Source organism: Bactrocera oleae, chromosome 2, assembly GCF_042242935.1.
Source record: "Bactrocera oleae isolate idBacOlea1 chromosome 2, idBacOlea1, whole genome shotgun sequence".
NCBI lineage: Eukaryota > Metazoa > Arthropoda > Insecta > Diptera > Tephritidae > Bactrocera > Bactrocera oleae.
The window spans coordinates 78885881-78892226 of record NC_091536.1 but is presented as its reverse complement, the minus strand read 5'-3'; positions in this window follow the sequence as shown (position 1 = coordinate 78892226).

Sequence of the window (6346 nt, the reverse complement as noted above, 5' to 3'; positions counted from 1 at the left end):
CGTTCGTGTTGCTGGATGCCGATGGCAGCGCGATGCTCGTGCGGTGGAGTGGGTGCTCAGCTGCTGGGATTCTTGTTCCATTCTCACAGTCGCGCTGCTGCACTGCGGCACTGCGACGCCGACGTCATTTCGTTACTTCGCCTAAGCGCTGCTTTTGTTATCGCGCAGCCAACGCTATCTTATCGTCGCTCCGATTGCGGCATTTCGTTTGGTTCATCCCATTGCCGCAGCCAATTCCGTTGTTTCTCTGCCAAGAAAACATTCATTTGTATTTGCTCTGATATTACTGCAAATATCAATGCCAATATGTGAGAGTGCATGTGCATGTTTGTGTGTGAGTGTAATCGCTTGTCGTTTTGTTTGCCGACTCAGTGTTGTTGTCATCTCTGTCAAATCCGCACCGCTGGACTGGAAAGACACTGCAACGCCGTTGGTGGGGGAGTGTGTAGCGAACGCTTAACCACGTGCATTCGCTTTTTTTGTGGTAATTCGCCATTTCGGCCAACTGGTTTAATTTCTAATTTTCATTGCTCACTGCTTCGCCTTTTATTTTGGAGAATTTCTTACTTACTGCTTAAATCTCGTTTTATTTGAATTATTTGTATTGGCTCCGCTTAATCGTACTCTTTATCTCCCACACAACATTTCTACACCGATCAAGGCATTATATGAAAGGTTTGATCTTGGTTATTTTGATAATGAATTCAAAAATAAATTTTATTATTGACGTTTTAACTCTCTCACTCTCTCTAATAATTGAACTTGGTTAAGAAACATCGGAGTTCCAATTATTATCGAAACCATATGAAGTACTAGATTCTAGAATATTTTAAGACTAGATATACGAACGATTTCCATGTATGATAGAAAACACATACATTTTGGATTCATGTTTTTTTGAAGATTATAAAACACTTGCTGTTATTGTTTTTTTAGATCATCCAGAAAACGAAGAAAGAACATTCACTTCGGCTGTACCGTAGCTATAATAACCTTCAAGGGTACTTTTCTTACAGCAACCATATTTGTAACTAAATCAGAAAACGTAACCGGCCAACGGTTTGCATTTAACAAAAAAGTTTTACTTGTTCTTTTTAGCCACGTTGTTTAATATACAATTTTCCAGTTGAATTAAGGTTATTTAATATGGAAAACGAATATATTTTCAAGTTATGTCGCTCGAGGTTTTTGAAAGTGCAGACACATCCTAGTGTTATACTTGTATATACGTATAATACACTTATTAAGCATGCTTATGCAGCGTTTTTGACGAAAATTCTCAGCAATGTGCATATTTTTTTTTAAATCGTGCGCTTATATTTTAATATTTAATTTACTATTTGTTTTAAGTGTACTTGTATATGATGCAAGTACAGTGGTGTAAACTTGACACAAACCGCTGACAAATGTCTTTGTATGATACAATCAGCACAGTTAACCAGAGGAATTTGGCTGACCTTGCTTAAGTGCAGCACTGCACATTCCCATGTTAACAATTAATTTCATGCTTGGAACAGCCAGGCCGCTGCGGGGCGTGGAAAACGACTGCTGCAAGTTTGCAATCATTTTACAACTCAATGTTAAAGCAGCATGCAGAATAATTATGCGACAGCAGAGCGGAGAGTGTGATCAAAAAAGGGTTTGCAGAAAACTTACAGTCTCAAATAGTACATACTTATGTTTATGTTCTTGCTGTCACAGCAAGGCCCAGTAAGATATGTTTGAAATGTTTTTCGATTTGTTGCAAGAGTTTTTGTGCTCTCATTGGCGCTCTTGCCGGTCCACCTACGCTCTCGGTGTTGCTTTGTTGCAGCATAACAGCAAAATTTTGTAAACAACTTGGCTATCTCGTGTCGAGCACGTGTGTTCTGTTTCCGTTTTGTCTCGCTTCATAATGGTGGCGGCAGCGCAGCACAGCAACGGCGTTAGTTATCCTGTTGTGCAGCTGGCTGTGGCGCCTTGAACGCTGCTACTGATTGCAGATGACCATTTTCTGCAGTTCACTATTTTTGATTTCAGACCAATGTTTCGTTCCGCTTTTTGGGCTTATTAGTTTTCAATAAGCTCTGATTGCTTGCAACTTGCAACATTCACATACAAAGGCAGCATTTATTAAAATAAAATTGAAGAATTCGACTTATTTTATCGCATTACTTTCACTAATTAAAATATTTATTTGTTAGTGCCGCAGTTTTAGTGTTTTAAGTACACAAAAAAATTTAACAAAAAATTAACAAAAAGAAGTAAGATCAAAGGCTGCGCTCATGAGCCAGAGCAATCCTAATTAAGATACATATCTACATGCATGTACACTGGTTATCAGCCATTTATATGCGCATACGAATGCATATTTTCGATTGGCTTTGTTACATTTATCTCTGTATCGCAATATTTTTCCAGCTTTTCAAAAGCAACGCCCACACCTGAGCTCGAATTCATGCTGTCTCTATGTATGTTTGTATATGTGTGTCTGCCTGTTCAGTTATTTGCTTCCGTGCTTGCAGATGGCACCTCAAAAACGGGATAATAAAAATGGCATTGACACACATTCCACACACGACTATGCCAAAAAATCCTAGCATTGCGAGAGTAAAAAATACCGTTAACAGGTCTGTTCGGAATCATCATGTGTGGTCTTTGAAATGGTTTCTGCTGCTATTGATTCGCTTAAATATTTTGATAATCTAGTGCTTTTAAAGCTTTAGTTTGTTTAGCAATAATGAATCTTGTAATTTTTTTTTATACTTATCTTAAAGTGAATGTTACTTAAAGATAATGACTGCACAGCACTCAATCGAATTGAATTTAAATTTAAAAACCAAATTGGATTAACTGAAGTCAAGAACTTAACGGGATGTAGATTTCTATATTCGGAATGTAGGTATTAGGGGAATGTCCTCTCCGAACTTTACTAAGATATCATACTAAGGTAACCCCAATTTGAGGTTTGCCTCATATTAAGAGGTTATCTACATACGTGTATTTCAAAAAATCAATGTTTTTTGCTTATATGTCGAATGTACATTTGAAAATTTCTCAAAACTTTAAACGCGCTGGTCGGTGAGAAAAATTTCTCTGAAACCGTTGGACCTTCTCAGATATCTGATCGATGGGGTAAGATTATTTATGATAATAATTTCGATTTTTTAAGTCACACTGAAGTGTAAATTTTCTCACAAAAATCGATTCTCTTTTTTGGAAATAAAGCATTTTGTTCAAAATGAAAATTTTACTAGTCCTTCGATCATTACCTATATTCATCTATTGTAATAAGATGTCCAATTGGTGTTCGCTGAGAATTTTTATACTCTCGCAACCTGTTGCTACAGAGTATAATAGTTTTGTTCACCTAACGGTTGTTTGTATCACCTAAAACTAATCGAGTTAGATATAGGGTTATATATATATAAATGATCAGGATGAAGAGACGAGTTGAAATCCGGGTGACTGTCTGTCCGTCCGTCCGTCCGTCCGTCCGTCCGTGCAAGCTCTAACTTGAGTAAAAATTGAGATATCTTTATGAAACTTGGTAAACATGTTTCTTGGTACCGTTAGACGGTTGGTATTGCAGATGGGAGTAATCGGACCACTGCCACGCCCACAAAACGCCATTAATCAAAAACAAATAACTTGCCATAACTAAGCTCCGCAATAAGCTACAAGACTGTTATTTGGTACACAGGATCACATTAGGGAGGGGCATCTGCAGTTAGAACTTTTTTATAAAAAGTGGGCGTGGTCCCGCCTCTAATAGGTTTAATGTGCATATCTCCTAAACCGCTAATGCTATAATAACAAAATTCACTTGAAGCAAATGTTTTTAGCACTTCTATTGACGGTGTGAAAATAGTTGAAATCGGATGACAACTCCGCCCACTCCCCATATAACGGTACTGTTAAAAACTACTAAAAGCGCGATAAATCAAGCACTAAACACGCCAGAGACATTAAATTTTATCTCTGAGATGGTATAAATTGGCTTTATAGGAACCGCGTTCAAAATTAGTCAGTGGGCGTGGCACAGCCCACTTTTAAGTGAAAACCCATATCTTGAGATCTGCTTAACCGATTTCAACCAAATTCGGTGCATAACGTTCTTTTCATGTTTCTACGTCATAGTGCGAAAATGGGCGAAATCGGACTACAACCACGCTTACTTCCCATGTAACACCATTTTCAATTCCATCTGATTCTTTCACTTTCCACTATGCAAATCAGGTAACAATGATTATATCTGGGTAAAACTTTGCGTGAATAATGCAATTAAAGTATGCCACCTTGCGGCCAAAAATTGTCTTAATCGAACCAAAACTGTTCAAACCCCTAAGTACTAAACATGTGGACCCCAGTGCCTATAGTTGACCTTCTACCGAAAATATCAGTCAATCCACAAAGAAATCTCAAATGAGTATACCATTTGACTTTGCGAGAGTATAAAATGTTCGGTTACATCCGAACTTAGCCCTTCCTTACTTGTTTATTTTTAGGTTTCATCCACATAGAAGGCCGGAATCAATGCAGCAGTGAAGGACCTTTTTTAGCGCCGTCGGAGATCTTGTATAACTAAACACATATCAAATTTTTTTTCACTGTGTATTTTCGAGATTTGTATAAATATACATTGAAATTTTCAAAACAATTGATGTAGTAGGTTACGTTTTTACCTTCACAAAAATCGACGTTTTTTAGGCTGTTACACTAGGAGTGTCCCTGAACTTCATTACTTATAGCGTTGTAGCCCCTTAAGACTCTTTGAGCAAAACCGTAAAAAATCCTATAATCTGTTCGTTGGTGGCTTGAATGAACGTAAATCTACAAAATAATGGCACGTGTAGAGTGTTTAAGTTAACGAGAGCTGCACTGGGTGTAGTGTGTATTTAAAAAATAAACTAAATAATTTCCAAGGCGATTCATTTTAATTTCATTAATATTTTGCCGTTAGCAGCAACGCTTTCAGCACGCAAAAGAGACATACACATTTCGACGTGTACACACACACATTTAATTTGGATGCCAACTACTCTAAGCTCACGCTGTTCTTGCTAGAATTACCATTTTCGTTTTTCTAACAGTTTTTGATTGTTGCACGCCACGCTGCGAGTAACAATGCAAAGCTTAAGCACCCACACATACACACATTTGCCGGTTTGTGCCACATCACAAGGAAAACAGCAATAACAATAACCAATGCTTACCTTGCCACAGTGATAATTGTGGCATGCAACGTCTAACAAAGCGCAAAACGAGAAAAAGTCCTGACAACTTTATTAGACTTGGCAGCAAACAACTGGACTGGCGCGCAGCAGAAATTTAGAATTTGCGAAATGACTTAGACTTCTCCATGACGAAGATAGTCGAGCAAAAGGCGGTCGAGGCGCTCGCAATAGTTGAAATAGGCAGTGCATTTATCTTCATGAAGCCTTGTCGGCATTCAGTTGACGCCCCTCTTTTTATACTAATCCTGTCTGTTTCTTGCAGTTGTCCTTCCCCAGGTATTCTTCGCATAGCTGTGTGGCTACATTCAGCCAGCGCGTGGACAAGTGGGCAGGTGGACGCGCGGCGCTGCTGCAACGCCATCTTCGTTCACGTCTCACTTGCCATTCAAGTGTGGCATCGGAGCGTCCCTTCGTCTGTTCGTTCTTTGCGCTTCGCCTATTCTAAATTAGAAATTCTACTACTGTTGTTTCAGTTGTTACCACATTCTTTTTACCGTTTCATTGCATTTCATTTCAAATTTGTGTTCTTCTTGGCATACTTTTTGCGCTCATTTGTGGCCGCCCACAGCCCACGCTGGTGGCACTTATGGCACTCCACCTCTGCCGTTTGCGTGCGCGTTGTCTTAACGGGCGCGCTGTTGCATGGCTTTCGCGCTAGACGCACCGCTCACGTGCTGCACATACAATTTCGTTGCATGATGTGCGCTTTAGCTGAATTTCGCTGGGATTTCTATTGTTTTCATTTCGCTCATCTTTCAAAGGATTAAATCAGCCGTTGCCACAGACACAATCACAGTCGTGCACACTACAATTTCAGCACTTCTGTTGCATGTAGCGCGCATTCGTACAGCCATGCACGTGTTTGTGTTCGGAAATGGTTAATGTTGTGATCACAGAATCGTCCGTTTGTGTGTCAACTTACTCGCGTTGCATGCCGCGGCGGTGGCGCCAAGCACTAGCAGTGTGTACATACGTCCAAATATACGCGTATTTACATAAATATGTATGCGTGCACCTGTGTTGGAAGTCATTTGGTGGGTAAGTGTGCGTATGCTTTCGCTCAGTCCCATACGTGCAACTAATTTATTATTATTCCTCAACAAAATCCTCCGAATTTGCTTTTCAGCTGT